Source organism: Microcaecilia unicolor, chromosome 1 (genome assembly GCF_901765095.1).
Source record: "Microcaecilia unicolor chromosome 1, aMicUni1.1, whole genome shotgun sequence".
Classification (NCBI taxonomy): Eukaryota; Metazoa; Chordata; class Amphibia; order Gymnophiona; family Siphonopidae; genus Microcaecilia; species Microcaecilia unicolor.
This window is the reverse complement of record NC_044031.1, coordinates 956,528-977,555: the sequence shown is the minus strand read 5'-3', so window position 1 is coordinate 977,555 and position 21,028 is coordinate 956,528. Positions and strand designations below refer to the sequence as shown.

Sequence of the window (21,028 nt, the reverse complement as noted above, 5' to 3'; positions counted from 1 at the left end):
GCTGTAACCAAGCCAGGCAGGCTCTAGCTGCATAACAACTGCATGCAGACGCCCGAACAGTGAGACCTGCCAAATCAAAGGACCGCTTCAGAGCTGAATCAAGCCTGCGGTCTTGAATATCCTTCACTGCAACACCTCCTTCAATAGGGAGGGTAGTTCTCTTTGTCACAGCCGTGACCAGGGCATCCACTTTAGGCATTGCAAAGCGAGCCAAATGTTCCTCACTCAGAGGGTATAATTGCCCCATAGCCCTGGCAACCTTCAAAGGTCCCTCGGGGTCAGCCCATTGAGCCGAAATAAGCTCTTGGATGGAGTCATGCAAAGGAAAGGCTCGAGCAGGCTTTCTGGTACTAGCCATCCTTGGATTAACAGAGGAGGCTGTGCCACTCCCTGGATCTTCAATCGAGAGGGCTTGTAAGGCATCTGAAATAAGCGCTTGCAGCTCCTCTCTGTGGAAAATCCTCACCGCAGACGGATCATCAAGATCCTATGGCAATTCTGCACCCAACTCTGGCTCCTCAGACCAAGAAGCTCTGCCCAACTCCTCAGAATCCTCATAGCCCGACCACGGGGGGGGTGCGCCACACTCAGAAGGGGAATTAGCCCTTCTGCGTTTATCAGGAGGATAAGAAACAGGCAAAGCCAACTCCAAAAGGCCAGGATCCACCAGGGAGGTAGGCAGAGGTTCCGAAGATCCCTGTGGAAGATCTCTTTTAAGCATGTATACCTTATGAAGCATTAAAACAAAATCAGGGGAGAAAACCGCTCCCTGACCGCCCAGATCCTGCCCAGGGCTATCAGCTCTATTATAAGCCTCACTCAGAGGACCCCCCCCCCCCCCCCCCGCCCCCGGATTCAGGGCTCTCCGTCACAACGGAGGCCGCGCCATGTGGAAAATCCAAAATGGCGTCCGCTGCCAGCTCAGAGCGCGAAAGATCGCCGCTCGCCATGCTTGGGCCGGCTCTACCGTCTGTACACCACGATTTACAGAGCCCCGCTGCTGATTTGCGCTTGCCACATTTAGAACAGCGCTTTACAGTCTCCACAGCCATCGCCGAAAACTGCAGTAAAATTCAAAATGGCGGTTCGCGCCAAAAATGTTCCGATCGCGGGCCCACCCCAGAGTAGTCAGAAAACACTCTTACCTCACTAGACTGAGTATCACAGCTCGGTCCTGCAGAAGAATCTCAAGAAAAACCTCTTTTCCAAGATCGCTGCGCTAAAAGCGTGACACAACTTTTTTTTTTTTTTTTTTTTTACGCTGTGAGGAAAGCAGAGGCAAAAGAGGTAAATAAAAACACTCCGGAGGCTCAGATAAGTGGGAAAGGCAGGGAAAGGCAAACCAATGTGCCTGCATCCACAGAGTGGGAAAGGACAGGGAAAAGCAAGCTAATATGTCCACATCCACGTGGGCATGGGTAAGGCAGAGAAAGGGCTAACCTATGTGCCTTCAAAGTGAAGCTGCTATAGCCTCTAACACCCCGGCTAACAACTGGCAAGCCAGGAGCCACCCCAAGGCAGATTTTTGATGGAGCTCGAAGAAGCTGCAGCCACCCTGCTTGGGGAGATGGAGAATACTGAAGAGGCAGTGGAGCTAGCTGGCCATGAGGCACTGTGAAAAATTGAGTGCTCTTTATCTCCCCCTGCTGGTTGATGGACACAACCCATACGTAATGGCTTCATCTGCTTGATGACAAGGAATATAACAATGAATGAAAACATTAACTATGAATAAAAAAAACGATTAAAAAACGAACTTAATTAGGAAGTACAGTGTGGAACCTTATATAAAATCATACAAAAGATAGCTATATGTCTAATATTTATGTGTAAAATAATTCTTTATCAACAAGCACGTGTTTAAATAAAAATACATATTAAGAAAAATTTTAAAACATAATTTGTACTTTCATTTTCACACTCGCTTCTATATTTATTTTTTTATGTATTATTTGTTGCATTTGTACCCCACATTTTCCCACCTATTTGCAGGCTCAATGTGGCTTACATAGTACCGTTAGGCATTTGCCCAGTCAGTTCATAACAAATACAAGGTTGTATAGTGATCGAATGAGGTAAATGTGGAGGGTCGGAAGTGATGAAGGTTGTGTGTTGTCCAGTGCGATCATCAGGCATGCTGTGCTTTGGGTGAAGAGGTTTACGTAGGGTAGTTGGGATGGGCCTTTTTGAAGAGGTTTGTTTATTTATTTATTTATTTTACTTGTATCCCACATTTTCCCACCTATTTGCAGGCTCAATGTGGCTTACAGAGTCCTGTTATGGCAGTGATTTCCTGAAGTTCAGGTAGTCATGGATTGTTTTCACCGCTTTTGGGAGGCCATTCCATAGTTGTGCGCTTATGTAGGAGAAGCCGGATGCGTATGTTGTGAGGTAATTCACTTCATATTTTTCAACAGACACATCATCAGTAGTCATGCACAACCATGCATATTTTGCACAATTTTTCAGGAAATAGTTACTCAGAATGGGCACAATTTAGTTACTAGATTTGGAAGAAGAAAATACATCGTGCTTTGAGGAAGACCGATGCTTCCTCTCTTAGACTTGGGCAGGTGGAAGGCATCGGAGTCCTGTGGTATACATTAGGATGACGCTGAATCCTCACACCACCTTGGTGTCGGGTCTGATGCAGATTGGTCCAGGGGTACCACCAAAGCACCCAACGTCAAGGCAGGGGGAGACAACTTCAATGTTGGTGTGCTCCCAGTGTCAAAATGAGCAGCTATACCCATCAGGGCTGATGCACCGGACTTGGCGCCAAAACTTCTCTTGCGCTGGATCTCTCTGGCTCCTCTTCTTCATGTGCAGGCAGAGAACATAGGAATGAGCGTTGTGGTCTGGCCCCAAACACCAGTTACAGGGATCAGCCCAGAGATGATTCAATTATACTGGAAACAGAAATTTAAGCAACTCGGAGTCTTCTGGACTAGATGTGAAGTGTCTGTTCACGCTTTCCAAAAATACTAGGACTAGGGGGCATGCGATGAAGCTACAATGTAGTAAATTTAAAATGAATCGGAGAAAATGTTTCTTCACTCAACGTGTAATTAAACTCTGGAATTCGTTGCCAGACAATGTGGTAAAGGCAATTAGCTTAGCGGAGTATAAAAAAGGTTTGGACAGCTTCCTAAAGCAAACGTCCATAGACCGTTATTAAATGGACTTGGGGAAAATCCACTATTTTGGGGATAGGCAGTATAAAATGTTTTGTACATTTTGGGGAACTTGCCAGGTATTTGTGACCTGGATTGGCCACTGTTGGAAACAGGATGCTGGGCTTGATGGACCTTTGGTCTTTCCCAGTATGGCAATACTTACGTACTGGGACATGGAAGGGAAAACAGATGAACAGTGAGGGAGGAAAAAGGCCACATCCCCAAAAAAGGTTGATGCAACCCAGTCAGATCTCAGGCCTTCGTGGCCTCTGGAGTAAAAAAAAAAAAACAATAGAAGAAAACTTAAACTGTGTGGGAGGGAGGGAGTGGGGGAAGGCTCTAGAGACAGTATAAGTCTGGGCAGACTTATATGGTCTGTGCCAGAGCCGGTGGTGGGAGGCGGGGCTGGTGGTTGGGAGGCGGGGATAGTGCTGGGCAGACTTATACGGTCTGTGCCCTGAAAAAGACAGGTACAAATCAAGGTAAGGTATACACAAAAAATGGCACATGTGAGTTTATCTTGTTGGGCAGACTGGGTGGACCGTGCAGGTCTTTTTCTGCCGTCATCTACTATGTTACTATGTAAAAGGGTAAAACCCCCAAAAATGAATGAGAAAAACCAATGGAAAAACTCACAGGAAAGGCACTAGAAAAAAAAAATAGAAGTTTGATGCTATGAAGAGAAACCACAAACGCAACCTCTGAGCTCCATGGAAAACTGAAGACTGCTGGTCCTGTGCTTGCTCACTGGGCAGGAAGACGCTCCCATATGTTCAGTAGGATGTTGTCAAAAGCCTCTTAAAGAGACGGTACGCTGGGCAGCATCTGCACCAAGCTCTGTCAGATGATGTCACCTAGTTGTGAGAATATTATGACCTGCTTGCCCTTGGAGAAATAATTTTTTCCAATTTATTTTAAATGTACTACTTAGCTTCATTGCTACCTCTCCTTGCACTTTAGGAAACAGTAACGAGTAATTCACACCTACCTATTCCACTCAGGATTTTATACACCTCTATCATATCTGAAGAGCCCCAGCTTGAGAGAAATGTTCCAGCCCCTTTACCATTTTCGTTGCCATTTTTTGTACTTTTTCTAATTCCACTGTAGCATTTTCAGATGCAGTGACCAGAATTGCAAATAATATGCAAGGGGCGGTTGCACCATGGAGCGATACAAAGGCATTAAATATTACATTTATAAAAAAAATAATAATTGATAAAAGCATGAAATTGAAATGTAAATTGAGAGCCTATTCACAATCATATTAAAGCAAACCCAATAAAGATGTTAAGCTGTACATCATGAAGCAGATTATGTTAATTGTTGCTTTGAAATATGTGTTTTATTGTAACCCACATAGATAACAGGCAGGCTAGAAATGAATAAAAAGAAAGAAAGAAATGAAATCAGGAAACTAAATTCTAATCAAAACTAGCTCTCTAAAGGGACAGGAGAAAAAAAGGAGGATTAAAAAAAAACAGCAATAAAATGTTCATAGGCAGAAACTGAACAGATTTAGAGCAAGACATTTTAAATCGCAGGTCACACAGGAGGCTCACCAAATTGTGTATGTTTGGATACTGGGCTAGATGGACCATTGGTCTGACCCAGAATGGTTGCTCTTATGGAGAAGTTCCTGGAGGAAAAGTCCGTACTCTGCTATTGAGACAGATATGGGAAGCAACTGCTTGCCCTGGGACTTGTAGTATGGAATATTGACACGATTTGGGTTTCTGCCAGGTACTTGTGACCTGGCTTGGATACAGGGCTACATGGACCATTGGTCTGACCTAGAACGGCTACTCTTATGTTCTTATGGAGACGTTCCTGGAGGAAAAGTCTGTATGCTATTGAGACAGATATGGGAAGCAACTGCTTGCCCTGGGATTTGTAGTATGGAATATTGACACGATTTGGGTTTCTGCCAGGTACTTGTGACCTGGCTTGGATACAGGGCTACATGGACCATTGGTCTGACCTAGAACGGCTACTCTTATGTTCTTATGGAGACGTTCCTGGAGGAAAAGTCTATAGTCTGCTATTGAGACGGACATGGGAAGCAACTGCTTGCCCTGGGATTTGTAGTATGGAGCGTTGCCACGATTTGGGTTTCTGCCAGGTACTTGTGACCTGGCTTGGATACAGGGCTACATGGACCATTGGTCTGACCTAGAACGGCTACTCTTATGTTCTTATGGAGACGTTCCTGGAGGAAAAGTCTATAGTCTGCTATTGAGACGGACATGGGAAGCAACTGCTTGTCCTGGGATTTGTAGTATGGAATATTGATTGATTTGGGTTTCTGCCAGGTACTTGTGACCTGGCTTGGATACTGGCTACATGGACCATTGGTCTGACCCAGAACGGCTACTCTTATGGAGAAGTTCCTGGAGGAAAAGTCTGTAGTCTGCTATTGAGACAGACATGGGAAGCAACTGCTTGTCCTGGGATTTGTAATATGGAGTGTTGCCTTGATTTGGGTTTCTGCCAGGTACTTGTGACCTGGCTTGGCCACTGTTTGGATACTGGGCTAGATGGACCATTGGTCTCACCCAGTACGGCTACTCTTTTGTTCTTATGGAGAAGTTCCTGGAGGAAACGTCTATAGTCTGCTATTGAGACAGACATTGGTCTGAGCCCATATGTCCTACTCTTAAGTTCTACTGAGGAAAGACTTACCGGCTCCTTCAGGCACATTCTACTGAGGTGGAGACAGAGGGAGGTGAGCGAATCACCCCGGCCCTGACCCCCCTCTTGTCCCCTTCCCAGCTATGTAAAAGTCTATAGTCTGCTATTGAGACAGACATGGGAAGCAACTGCTTGCCCTGGGATTTGTAGTATGGAGCGTTGCCACGATTTGGGTTTCTGCCAGGTACTTGTGACCTGGCTTGGCCACTGTTTGGATACTAGTCTACATGGACCATTGGTCTGACCCAGAACGGCTACTCTTATGGAGAAGTTCCTGGAGGAAAAGTCTGTAGTCTGCTATTGAGACAGACATGGGAAGCAACTGCTTGCCCTGGGATTTGTAGTATGGAATATTGACACGATTTGGGTTTCTGCCAGGTACTTGTGACCTGGCTTGGATACAGGGCTACATGGACCATTGGTCTGACCTAGAACGGCTACTCTTATGTTCTTATGGAGACGTTCCTGGAGGAAAAGTCTGTAGTCTGCTATTGAGACAGATATGGGAAGCAACTGCTTGTCCTGGGATTTGTAGTATGGAATATTGACACGATTTGGGTTTCTGCCAGGTACTTGTGACCTGGCTTGGATACAGGGCTACATGGACCATTGGTCTGACCTAGAACGGCTACTCTTATGTTCTTATGGAGACGTTCCTGGAGGAAAAGTCTGTAGTCTGCTATTGAGACAGATATGGGAAGCAACTGCTTGTCCTGGGATTTGTAGTATGGAATATTGATTGATTTGGGTTTCTGCCAGGTACTTGTCACCTGGCTTGGATACTGGGCTACATGGACCATTGGTCTGACCCAGAACGGCTACTCTTATGTTCTTATGGAGACGTTCCTGGAGGAAAAGTCTATAGTCTGCTATTGAGACAGATATGGGAAGCAACTGCTTGCCCTGGGATTTGTAGTATGGAGCGTTGCCACGATTTGGGTTTCTGCCAGGTACTTGTGACCTGGCTTGGCCACTGTTTGGATACTGGGCTAGATGGACCATTGGTCTCACCCAGTACGGCTACTCTTTTGTTCTTATGGAGAAGTTCCTGGAGGAAACGTCTATAGTCTGCTATTGAGACAGACATTGGTCTGAGCCCATATGTCCTACTCTTAAGTTCTACTGAGGAAAGACTTACCGGCTCCTTCAGGCACATTCTACTGAGGTGGAGACAGAGGGAGGTGAGCGAATCACCCCGGCCCTGACCCCCCTCTTGTCCCCTTCCCAGCTATGTAAAAGTCTCTAGTCTGCTATTGAGACAGACATGGGAAGCAACTGCTTGCCCTGGGATTTGTAGTATGGAATATTGACACGATTTGGGTTTCTGCCAGGTACTTGTGACCTGGCTTGGATACAGGGCTACATGGACCATTGGTCTGACCTAGAACGGCTACTCTTATGTTCTTATGGAGACGTTCCTGGAGGAAAAGTCTGTAGTCTGCTATTGAGACAGATATGGGAAGCAACTGCTTGTCCTGGGATTTGTAGTATGGAATATTGACACGATTTGGGTTTCTGCCAGGTACTTGTGACCTGGCTTGGATACAGGGCTACATGTACCATTGGTCTGACCTAGAACGGCTACTCTTATGTTCTTATGGAGACGTTCCTGGAGGAAAAGTCTGTAGTCTGCTATTGAGACAGATATGGGAAGCAACTGCTTGTCCTGGGATTTGTAGTATGGAATATTGATTGATTTGGGTTTCTGCCAGGTACTTGTCACCTGGCTTGGATACTGGGCTACATGGACCATTGGTCTGACCCAGAACGGCTACTCTTATGTTCTTATGGAGACGTTCCTGGAGGAAAAGTCTATAGTCTGCTATTGAGACAGATATGGGAAGCAACTGCTTGCCCTGGGATTTGTAGTATGGAGCGTTGCCACGATTTGGGTTTCTGCCAGGTACTTGTGACCTGGCTTGGCCACTGTTTGGATACTAGTCTACATGGACCATTGGTCTGACCCAGAACGGCTACTCTTATGGAGAAGTTCCTGGAGGAAACGTCTATAGTCTGCTATTGAGACAGACATTGGTCTGAGCCCATATGTCCTACTCTTAAGTTCTACTGAGGAAAGACTTACCGGCTCCTTCAGGCACATTCTACTGAGGTGGAGACAGAGGGAGGTGAGCGAATCACCCCGGCCCTGACCCCCCTCTTGTCCCCTTCCCAGCTATGTAAAAGTCTATAGTCTGCTATTGAGACAGACATGGGAAGCAACTGCTTGCCCTGGGATTTGTAGTATGGAGCGTTGCCACGATTTGGGTTTCTGCCAGGTACTTGTGACCTGGCTTGGCCACTGTTTGGATACTAGTCTACATGGACCATTGGTCTGACCCAGAACGGCTACTCTTATGGAGAAGTTCCTGGAGGAAAAGTCTGTAGTCTGCTATTGAGACAGACATGGGAAGCAACTGCTTGTCCTGGGATTTGTAATATGGAGTGTTGCCTTGATTTGGGTTTCTGCCAGGTACTTGTGACCTGGCTTGGCCACTGTTTGGATACTGGGCTAGATGGACCATTGGTCTCACCCAGTACGGCTACTCTTTTGTTCTTATGGAGAAGTTCCTGGAGGAAACGTCTATAGTCTGCTATTGAGACAGACATTGGTCTGAGCCCATATGTCCTACTCTTAAGTTCTACTGAGGAAAGACTTACCGGCTCCTTCAGGCACATTCTACTGAGGTGGAGACAGAGGGAGGTGAGCGAATCACCCCGGCCCTGACCCCCCTCTTGTCCCCTTCCCAGCTATGTAAAAGTCTCTAGTCTGCTATTGAGACAGACATGGGAAGCAACTGCTTGCCCTGGGATTTGTAGTATGGAATATTGACACGATTTGGGTTTCTGCCAGGTACTTGTGACCTGGCTTGGATACAGGGCTACATGGACCATTGGTCTGACCTAGAACGGCTACTCTTATGTTCTTATGGAGACGTTCCTGGAGGAAAAGTCTGTAGTCTGCTATTGAGACAGATATGGGAAGCAACTGCTTGTCCTGGGATTTGTAGTATGGAATATTGACACGATTTGGGTTTCTGCCAGGTACTTGTGACCTGGCTTGGATACAGGGCTACATGGACCATTGGTCTGACCTAGAACGGCTACTCTTATGTTCTTATGGAGACGTTCCTGGAGGAAAAGTCTGTAGTCTGCTATTGAGACAGATATGGGAAGCAACTGCTTGTCCTGGGATTTGTAGTATGGAATATTGATTGATTTGGGTTTCTGCCAGGTACTTGTCACCTGGCTTGGATACTGGGCTACATGGACCATTGGTCTGACCCAGAACGGCTACTCTTATGTTCTTATGGAGACGTTCCTGGAGGAAAAGTCTATAGTCTGCTATTGAGACAGATATGGGAAGCAACTGCTTGCCCTGGGATTTGTAGTATGGAGCGTTGCCACGATTTGGGTTTCTGCCAGGTACTTGTGACCTGGCTTGGCCACTGTTTGGATACTGGGCTAGATGGACCATTGGTCTGACCCAGTATGGCTACTCTTTTGTTCTTATGGAGAAGTTCCTGGAGGAAACGTCTGTTGTCTGCTATTGAGACAGACATTGGTCTGAGCCCATATGTCCTACTCTTAAGTTCTTCTGAGGAAAGACTTACCGGCTCCTTCAGGCACATTCTACTGAGGTGGAGACAGAGGGAGGTGAGCGAATCACCCCGGCCCTTACCCCCCTCGTCTCCTTCCCAGCTATGTAAAAGCCTATAGTCTGCTATTGAGACAGATATGGGAAGCAACTGCTTGCCCTGGGATTTGTAGTATGGAATATTGACTTGATTTGGGTTTCTGCCAGGTACTTGTGACCTGGCTTGGATACTGGGCTACATGGACCATTGGTCTGACCCAGAACGGCTACTCTTATGTTCTTATGGAGACGTTCCTGGAGGAAAAGTCTATAGTCTGCTATTGAGACAGATATGGGAAGCAACTGCTTGCCCTGGGATTTGTAGTATGGAGCGTTGCCACGATTTGGGTTTCTGCCAGGTACTTGTGACCTGGCTTGGCCACTGTTTGGATACTGGGCTAGATGGACCATTGGTCTGACCCAGTATGGCTACTCTTTTGTTCTTATGGAGAAGTTCCTGGAGGAAACGTCTGTTGTCTGCTATTGAGACAGACATTGGTCTGAGCCCATATGTCCTACTCTTAAGTTCTTCTGAGGAAAGACTTACTGGCTCCTTCAGGCACATTCTACTGAGGTGGAGACAGAGGGAGGTGAGCGAATCACCCCGGCCCTGACCCCCCTCTTGTCCCCTTCCCAGCTATGTAAAAGTCTATAGTCTGCTATTGAGACAGACATGGGAAGCAACTGCTTGCCCTGGGATTTGTAGTATGGAGCGTTGCCACGATTTGGGTTTCTGCCAGGTACTTGTGACCTGGCTTGGATACAGGGCTACATGGACCATTGGTCTGACCTAGAACGGCTACTCTTATGTTCTTATGGAGACGTTCCTGGAGGAAAAGTCTGTAGTCTGCTATTGAGACAGATATGGGAAGCAACTGCTTGCCCTGGGATTTGTAGTATGGAATATTGACTTGATTTGGGTTTCTGCCAGGTACTTGTGACCTGGCTTGGCCACTGATTGGATACTGGACTAGATGGACCATTGGTATGACCCAGAATGGTTGCTCTTATGTTCTTATGGAGAAGTTCCTGGAGGAAAAGTCCGTACTCTGCTATTGAGACAGATATGGGAAGCAACTGCTTGCCCTGGGATTTGTAGTATGGAATATTGACACGATTTGGGTTTCTGCCAGTTACTTGTCACCTGGCTTGGATACTGGGCTACATGGACCATTGGTCTGACCCAGAACGGCTACTCTTATGTTGAAGTTCCTGGAGGAAAAGTCTATAGTCTGCAATTGAGACAGACATTGGTCTGAGCTCATATGTCCTACTCTTAAGTTCTACTGAGGAAAGACTTACCGGCTCCTTCAGGCACATTCTACTGAGGTGGAGACAGAGGGAGGTGAGCGAATCACCCCGGCCCTGACCCCCCTCTTGTCCCCTTCCCAGCTATGTAAAAGTCTATAGTCTGCTATTGAGACAGACATGGGAAGCAACTGCTTGCCCTGGGATTTGTAGTATGGAATATTGACACGATTTGGGTTTCTGCCAGGTACTTGTGACCTGGCTTGGATACAGGGCTACATGGACCATTGGTCTGACCTAGAACGACTACTCTTATGTTCTTATGGAGACGTTCCTGGAGAAAAAGTCTATAGTCTGCTATTGCGACGGACATGGGAAGCAACTGCTTGCCCTGGGATTTGTAGTATGGAATATTGACACGATTTGGGTTTCTGCCAGGTACTTGTGACCTGGCTTGGATACAGGGCTACATGGACCATTGGTCTGACCTAGAACGGCTACTCTTATGTTCTTATGGAGACGTTCCTGGAGGAAAAGTCTGTAGTCTGCTATTGAGACAGATATGGGAAGCAACTGCTTGTCCTGGGATTTGTAGTATGGAATATTGATTGATTTGGGTTTCTGCCAGGTACTTGTGACCTGGCTTGGATACAGGGCTACATGGACCATTGGTCTGACCCAGAACGGCTACTCTTTTCTTCTTATGGAGAAGTTCCTGGAGGAAAAGTCTGTTGTCTGCTATATTCAGACAGACATTGGTCTGAGCCCATATGTCCTACTCTTAAGTTCTACTGAGGAAAGACTTACCGGCTCCTTCAGGCACATTCTACTGAGGTGGAGACAGAGGGAGGTGAGCGAATCACCCCGACCCTGACCCCTCTTGTCCCCTTCCCAGCTATGTAAAAGTCTATAGTCTGCTATTGAGACAGATATGGGAAGCAACTGCTTGTCCTGGGATTTGTAGTATGGAATATTGACTTGATTTGGGTTTCTGCCAGGTACTTGTGACCTGGCTTGGCCATTGTTTGGATACAGGACTAGATGGACCATTGGTCTGACCCAGAATGGTTGCTCTTATGGAGAAGTTCCTGGAGGAAAAGTCTGTAGTCTGCTATTGAGACAGACATTGGTCTGAGCCCATATGTCCTACTCTTAAGTTCTTCTGAGGAAAGACTTACCGGCTCCTTCAGGCACATTCTACTGAGGTGGAGACAGAGGGAGGTGAGCGAATCACCCCGGCCCTGACCCCCCTCTTGTCCACTTCCCAGCTATGTAAAAGTCTATAGTCTGCTATTGAGACAGACATGGGAAGCAACTGCTTGCCCTGGGATTTGTAGTATGGAATATTGACACGATTTGGGTTTCTGCCAGGTACTTGTGACCTGGCTTGGATACAGGGCTACATGGACCATTGGTCTGACCTAGAACGGCTACTCTTATGTTCTTATGGAGACGTTCCTGGAGGAAAAGTCTGTAGTCTGCTATTGAGACAGATATGGGAAGTAACTGCTTGTCCTGGGATTTGTAGTATGGAATATTGACACGATTTGGGTTTCTGCCAGGTACTTGTGACCTGGCTTGGATACAGGGCTACATGGACCATTGGTCTGACCTAGAACGGCTACTCTTATGTTCTTATGGAGACGTTCCTGGAGGAAAAGTCTGTAGTCTGCTATTGAGACAGATATGGGAAGCAACTGCTTGCCCTGGGATTTGTAGTATGCAATGTTGCCTTGATTTGGGTTTCTGCCAGGTACTGGTGACCTGGCTTGGCCACTGTTTGGATACTGGGCTAGATGGACCATTGGTCTGACCCAGAATGGTTGCTCTTATGGAGAAGTTCCTGGAGGAAAAGTCCGTACTCTGCTATTGAGACAGATATGGGAAGCAACTGCTTGCCCTGGGATTTGTAGTATGGAATATTGACACGATTTGGGTTTCTGCCAGGTACTTGTCACCTGGCTTGGATACTGGGCTACATGGACCATTGGTCTGACCCAGAACGGCTACTCTTATGTTGAAGTTCCTGGAGGAAAAGTCTATAGTCTGCAATTGAGACAGACATTGGTCTGAGCTCATATGTCCTACTCTTAAGTTCTACTGAGGAAAGACTTACCGGCTCCTTCAGGCACATTCTACTGAGGTGGAGACAGAGGGAGGTGAGCGAATCACCCCGGCCCTGACCCCCCTCTTGTCCCCTTCCCAGCTATGTAAAAGTCTATAGTCTGCTATTGAGACAGACATGGGAAGCAACTGCTTGCCCTGGGATTTGTAGTATGGAATATTGACACGATTTGGGTTTCTGCCAGGTACTTGTGACCTGGCTTGGATACAGGGCTACATGGACCATTGGTCTGACCTAGAACGGCTACTCTTATGTTCTTATGGAGACGTTCCTGGAGAAAAAGTCTATAGTCTGCTATTGCGACGGACATGGGAAGCAACTGCTTGCCCTGGGATTTGTAGTATGGAATATTGACACGATTTGGGTTTCTGCCAGGTACTTGTGACCTGGCTTGGATACAGGGCTACATGGACCATTGGTCTGACCTAGAACGGCTACTCTTATGTTCTTATGGAGACGTTCCTGGAGGAAAAGTCTGTAGTCTGCTATTGAGACAGATATGGGAAGCAACTGCTTGTCCTGGGATTTGTAGTATGGAATATTGATTGATTTGGGTTTCTGCCAGGTACTTGTGACCTGGCTTGGATACAGGGCTACATGGACCATTGGTCTGACCCAGAACGGCTACTCTTTTCTTCTTATGGAGAAGTTCCTGGAGGAAAAGTCTGTTGTCTGCTATATTCAGACAGACATTGGTCTGAGCCCATATGTCCTACTCTTAAGTTCTACTGAGGAAAGACTTACCGGCTCCTTCAGGCACATTCTACTGAGGTGGAGACAGAGGGAGGTGAGCGAATCACCCCGGCCCTGACCCCCCTCTTGTCCCCTTCCCAGCTATGTAAAAGTCTATAGTCTGCTATTGAGACAGACATGGGAAGCAACTGCTTGCCCTGGGATTTGTAGTATGGAGCGTTGCCACGATTTGGGTTTCTGCCAGGTACTTGTGACCTGGCTTGGATACTGGGCTACATGGACCATTGGTCTGACCCAGAACGGCTACTCTTATGTTCTTATGGAGACGTTCCTGGAGGAAAAGTCTATAGTCTGCTATTGAGACAGATATGGGAAGCAACTGCTTGCCCTGGGATTTGTAGTATGGAGCGTTGCCACGATTTGGGTTTCTGCCAGGTACTTGTGACCTGGCTTGGCCACTGTTTGGATACTAGTCTACATGGACCATTGGTCTGACCCAGAACGGCTACTCTTTTCTTCTTATGGAGAAGTTCCTGGAGGAAAAGTCTGTTGTCTGCTATATTCAGACAGACATTGGTCTGAGCCCATATGTCCTACTCTTAAGTTCTACTGAGGAAAGACTTACCGGCTCCTTCAGGCACATTCTACTGAGGTGGAGACAGAGGGAGGTGAGCGAATCACCCCGGCCCTGACCCCCCTCTTGTCCCCTTCCCAGCTATGTAAAAGTCTATAGTCTGCTATTGAGACAGACATGGGAAGCAACTGCTTGCCCTGGGATTTGTAGTATGGAGCGTTGCCACGATTTGGGTTTCTGCCAGGTACTTGTGACCTGGCTTGGATACAGGGCTACATGGACCATTGGTCTGACCTAGAACGGCTACTCTTATGTTCTTATGGAGACGTTCCTGGAGGAAAAGTCTGTAGTCTGCTATTGAGACAGATATGGGAAGCAACTGCTTGCCCTGGGATTTGTAGTATGCAATGTTGCCTTGATTTGGGTTTCTGCCAGGTACTGGTGACCTGGCTTGGCCACTGTTTGGATACTGGGCTAGATGGACCATTGGTCTGACCCAGAATGGTTGCTCTTATGGAGAAGTTCCTGGAGGAAAAGTCCGTACTCTGCTATTGAGACAGATATGGGAAGCAACTGCTTGCCCTGGGATTTGTAGTATGGAATATTGACACGATTTGGGTTTCTGCCAGGTACTTGTCACCTGGCTTGGATACTGGGCTACATGGACCATTGGTCTGACCCAGAACGGCTACTCTTATGTTGAAGTTCCTGGAGGAAAAGTCTATAGTCTGCAATTGAGACAGACATTGGTCTGAGCTCATATGTCCTACTCTTAAGTTCTACTGAGGAAAGACTTACCGGCTCCTTCAGGCACATTCTACTGAGGTGGAGACAGAGGGAGGTGAGCGAATCACCCCGGCCCTGACCCCCCTCTTGTCCCCTTCCCAGCTATGTAAAAGTCTATAGTCTGCTATTGAGACAGACATGGGAAGCAACTGCTTGCCCTGGGATTTGTAGTATGGAATATTGACACGATTTGGGTTTCTGCCAGGTACTTGTGACCTGGCTTGGATACAGGGCTACATGGACCATTGGTCTGACCTAGAACGGCTACTCTTATGTTCTTATGGAGACGTTCCTGGAGAAAAAGTCTATAGTCTGCTATTGCGACGGACATGGGAAGCAACTGCTTGCCCTGGGATTTGTAGTATGGAATATTGACACGATTTGGGTTTCTGCCAGGTACTTGTGACCTGGCTTGGATACAGGGCTACATGGACCATTGGTCTGACCTAGAACGGCTACTCTTATGTTCTTATGGAGACGTTCCTGGAGGAAAAGTCTGTAGTCTGCTATTGAGACAGATATGGGAAGCAACTGCTTGTCCTGGGATTTGTAGTATGGAATATTGATTGATTTGGGTTTCTGCCAGGTACTTGTGACCTGGCTTGGATACAGGGCTACATGGACCATTGGTCTGACCCAGAACGGCTACTCTTTTCTTCTTATGGAGAAGTTCCTGGAGGAAAAGTCTGTTGTCTGCTATATTCAGACAGACATTGGTCTGAGCCCATATGTCCTACTCTTAAGTTCTACTGAGGAAAGACTTACCGGCTCCTTCAGGCACATTCTACTGAGGTGGAGACAGAGGGAGGTGAGCGAATCACCCCGGCCCTGACCCCCCTCTTGTCCCCTTCCCAGCTATGTAAAAGTCTATAGTCTGCTATTGAGACAGACATGGGAAGCAACTGCTTGCCCTGGGATTTGTAGTATGGAGCGTTGCCACGATTTGGGTTTCTGCCAGGTACTTGTGACCTGGCTTGGATACTGGGCTACATGGACCATTGGTCTGACCCAGAACGGCTACTCTTATGTTCTTATGGAGACGTTCCTGGAGGAAAAGTCTATAGTCTGCTATTGAGACAGATATGGGAAGCAACTGCTTGCCCTGGGATTTGTAGTATGGAGCGTTGCCACGATTTGGGTTTCTGCCAGGTACTTGTGACCTGGCTTGGCCACTGTTTGGATACTGGGCTAGATGGACCATTGGTCTGACCTAGAACGGCTACTCTTATGTTCTTATGTTGAAGTTCCTGGAGGAAAAGTCTGTAGTCTGCTATTGAGACAGACATGGGAAGCAACTGCTTGCCCTGGGATTTGTAGTATGGAATATTGACACGATTTGGGTTTCTGCCAGTTACTTGTCACCTGGCTTGGATACTGGGCTACATGGACCATTGGTCTGACCCAGAACGGCTACTCTTATGTTCTTATGGAGAAGTTCCTGGAGGAAAAGTCCGTACTCTGCTATTGAGACAGATATGGGAAGCAACTGCTTGCCCTGGGACTTGTAGTATGGAATATTGACACGATTTGGGTTTCTGCCAGGTACTTGTGACCTGGCTTGGATACAGGGCTACATGGACCATTGGTCTGACCCAGAACGGCTACTCTTATGTTCTTATGGAGAAGTTCCTGGAGGAAAAGTCCGTACTCTGCTATTGAGACAGATATGGGAAGCAACTGCTTGCCCTGTGGTTTGTAGTATGGAATATTGACACGATTTGGGTTTCTGCCAGGTACTTGTGACCTGGCTTGGATACAGGGCTACATGGACCATTGGTCTGACCCAGAACGGCTACTCTTATGTTGAAGTTCCTGGAGGAAAAGTCTATAGTCTGCAATTGAGACAGACATTGGTCTGAGCTCATATGTCCTACTCTTAAGTTCTACTGAGGAAAGACTTACCGGCTCCTTCAGGCACATTCTACTGAGGTGGAGACAGAGGGAGGTGAGCGAATCACCCCGGCCCTGACCCCCCTCTTGTCCCCTTCCCAGCTATGTAAAAGTCTATAGTCTGCTATTGAGACAGACATGGGAAGCAACTGCTTGCCCTGGGATTTGTAGTATGGAGCGTTGCCACGATTTGGGTTTCTGCCAGGTACTTGTGACCTGGCTTGGATACTGGGCTACATGGACCATTGGTCTGACCCAGAACGGCTACTCTTATGTTCTTATGGAGACGTTCCTGGAGGAAAAGTCTATAGTCTGCTATTGAGACAGATATGGGAAGCAACTGCTTGCCCTGGGATTTGTAGTATGGAGCGTTGCCACGATTTGGGTTTCTGCCAGGTACTTGTGACCTGGCTTGGCCACTGTTTGGATACTGGGCTAGATGGACCATTGGTCTGACCTAGAACGGCTACTCTTATGTTCTTATGGAGAAGTTCCAGGAGGAAAAGTCCGTACTCTGCTATATTGAGACAGACATTGGTCTGAGCCCATATGTCCTACTCTTAAGTTCTACTGAGGAAAGACTTACCGGCTCCTTCAGGCACATTCTACTGAGGTGGAGACAGAGGGAGGTGAGCGAATCACCCCGGCCCTGACCCCCCTCTTGTCCCCTTCCCAGCTATGTAAAAGTCTATAGTCTGCTATTGAGACAGACATGGGAAGCAACTGCTTGCCCTGGGATTTGTAGTATGGAATATTGACACGATTTGGGTTTCTGCCAGGTACTTGTGACCTGGCTTGGATACAGGGCTACATGGACCATTGGTCTGACCTAGAACGGCTCCTCTTATGTTCTTATGGAGACGTTCCTGGAGAAAAAGTCTATAGTCTGCTATTGCGACGGACATGGGAAGCAACTGCTTGCCCTGGGATTTGTAGTATGGAATATTGACACGATTTGGGTTTCTGCCAGGTACTTGTGACCTGGCTTGGATACAGGGCTACATGGACCATTGGTCTGACCTAGAACGGCTACTCTTATGTTCTTATGGAGACGTTCCTGGAGGAAAAGTCTGTAGTCTGCTATTGAGACAGATATGGGAAGCAACTGCTTGTCCTGGGATTTGTAGTATGGAATATTGATTGATTTGGGTTTCTGCCAGGTACTTGTGACCTGGCTTGGATACAGGGCTACATGGACCATTGGTCTGACCCAGAACGGCTACTCTTTTCTTCTTATGGAGAAGTTCCTGGAGGAAAAGTCTGTTGTCTGCTATATTCAGACAGACATTGGTCTGAGCCCATATGTCCTACTCTTAAGTTCTACTGAGGAAAGACTTACCGGCTCCTTCAGGCACATTCTACTGAGGTGGAGACAGAGGGAGGTGAGCGAATCACCCCGGCCCTGACCCCCCTCTTGTCCCCTTCCCAGCTATGTAAAAGTCTATAGTCTGCTATTGAGACAGACATGGGAAGCAACTGCTTGCCCTGGGATTTGTAGTATGGAGCGTTGCCACGATTTGGGTTTCTGCCAGGTACTTGTGACCTGGCTTGGCCACTGTTTGGATACTGGGCTAGATGGACCATTGGTCTGACCTAGAACGGCTACTCTTATGTTCTTATGGAGAAGTTCCAGGAGGAAAAGTCCGTACTCTGCTATATTGAGACAGACATTGGTCTGAGCCCATATGTCCTACTCTTAAGTTCTTCTGAGGAAAGACTTACCGGCTCCTTCAGGCACATTCTACTGAGGTGGAGACAGAGGGAGGTGAGCGAATCACCCCGGCCCTGACCCCCCTCTTGTCCCCTTCCCAGCTATGTCTCCCCTCCCCCCTCTCCCGCCTTTCTTCCCTGTGGTCGTCGCCACCTCAGTCTTCCCGGGTCCCCCGTTGCGTCATTAACGACTCAAGAAGAGCCGCGCGCCGGTCTCTTACCTGAAACGCAGCCGCCCCAGAAGAGAACCTGCACACCGCGTGCCGCCGGCTCGCCAACCAATCACTGGCCGCCTTATTACGCAGGTCTTGTGACGACTCTGATCACTGTCCCGCTGCCTGTCGGGAATTCAAGTCCGCTTGCAACTTTCAAAGATAGACCTGGGAACTAAAAAGAACTTCAAGTCCCAGGACCCCTGGAGACCGGCACGCTGAATACGCACATTGCCCTTCCCACCGCCTCGCTGTAAAATTCCAAGGAGCTTTAATAGACAGCAGTGGAAATGAGACTAATCTCTGTTTCCACTCCTCCGCGTAGCCGTCATATCTACTACACTCAAAACAAACCAAGCAAACCTATGAGCTGCTGCTAGGAGTTTTAATAGACAGGAGTGGAAGTGAGCCTATGTTGTCCATAATAAGCAAGGAAGCCAATTTGGTTAATCTCTGTTTCTACTACCCCTAAGCAGCCGTCATCCAGTACACTCAAAAGCAAGCAAACCTGTGAGCTGCTGAAAGGAGGTTTAATAGACAGGAGTAGAGAAGTGTGGTAATCAATACAAATCAAACAAAATAAAACATGGAAAAGAAAATAAGATGATACCTTTTTATTGGACATAATACATATCTTGATTAGCTTTCAAAGGTTGCCCTTCTTCGTCGGATCAGAAATAAGCAAATGTTGGTAGATGACAGCATATATAAGTGAAAACGTGCTGCTGTTTTTTTCTTTGGACTTTAGTTTGTACTTCGTTCCCTCTCTTTTGCTATATCCCACTATATATTGTTGCAGGAATTGATGCATGAATTTGTGATGCCTCAGGAGTCAGACAGCACACACCAGTATGAGAGAAAAATCTTCTTTATTTGCCAGCAAACAAAGCAGGACATCAGTTCTAGCTCTCTTCTCCTCTCTCTCAGCTCTCTGTGTCTTTGTCTCAGCTGCTTCTCTTCTTATGCTGTCTTCTCCTTCTTCTGTCTGTTCCTTCTGTCCTTCTCTTTCTTCTGAGCTCCTTCTGAGTTCTTTTTGACGTAAACTGCTTCTGCTCCCACTTAAATAGGGTCCTAAGCCCTCCTCCTAGCCTAGCCTAGCCCAGCCCCCTTTACTCCCAATTGGTTAAGACATTGATTGGCTACCTTGCCTCAACCAATCATTACTTTTGAAATATCAGTTACATAGGTTCCAGACATCCTAAACTGACCTGTGACCTGGGGCCCCTCAAGCCAGACATTTGGTCTCCAGAACTCTTACATTTCTCATTATGATTGATGTCTCATCTATAGCTTAGACTGGATTCCCTTAGAGACCAAGAGGCCCCATCTAACATTGGTTATTCTCATATCCCTAGTCTGGTTCATACTAACTGCTAACTAAACTCTGGCATTCATTAAAGAGGTCAAAAGCCAATCTTAATTAATAGCATACATATCAGGTTATTACTTCCAAGACCATTCCTGCATTTTACCTATAATTAATCAAGGAGAAGAGAGCTGACTAGTTCTGACCTTTTTCACCTCTCAGCTCCATACACAGAACTAGCTAAGACCATAGTTAATTCAAAACACATGTTGGCCCCCCTTCACTGTAGCCCTACTCAGCAGACAAAGGATCATTTTAAAAGTAACACAGAGTTGAACAAACATCCTACACAGAATTATTAATTTACACAGAATACAACATATTCTAAAATAAGCATAATCAGATATATCTTATAAGATATATCTATATCTAAGCTATCTACATATTAAGCACTTCTAAATAGTATTTCAGCCTATTCTTAAACTACAATATGTCATATGTCTGGCTCGTGCCTGCTTACAAAACTATTCAGTAAGCCTAATAATTTACAGATGTGCCAGCTAGCATTGGCAATTCACAAGGGGCAGAGTTTCATTTCTCACTGACCTTTCCTAACCTTAGCTCGGCCAAACTAGACTCTAATTAATTCCAGCCTGCATTCCTTCACTACTTTGCTGGCAGAGTGAAAAGAATTCAAACTTCAAGCTTTTAATATCATTTCTTATATATATATAATTATTTCTCAGAGTTAACACTTTCTTTGCCCATGGCTGCCTCATTCCCCCCTTTGAGACTAAAATCAGCTTATGCAGAGATAAGTCTCACAACTCAAACTCTGGAGATTATAGTGATCCTAATTAGGAATAGACTTGTGAATCACCATTACCCTACTTGTTAAGGTCCGACGGCATACTGCCGAAGCACATGAGGCCAAGAAACAAAACAAAAACCCTGCTAAAACTAAGACTATTAGGGAAATGAAC

At 46.7% G+C, this 21,028-nt stretch overlaps 1 protein-coding gene across 2 annotated transcripts in view; it reads right to left on the bottom strand.

Annotated features, from left to right (window-relative positions):
* Positions 1-18,806, bottom strand: part of LOC115461810 (ATP-binding cassette sub-family F member 2) — a 228,516-nt gene extending 209,710 nt beyond the window's left edge. Inside the window, exon 1 of one of the 2 annotated variants that reach the window (XM_030191858.1) lies at positions 18,749-18,806. The gene's annotated coding sequence lies outside the window, so the exon portion shown is untranslated. The remainder of the gene's footprint in view (positions 1-18,748) is intronic. The other variant, XM_030191868.1, reaches the window with a different exon arrangement.
* Positions 18,807-21,028: the final 2,222 nt, after the last annotated feature.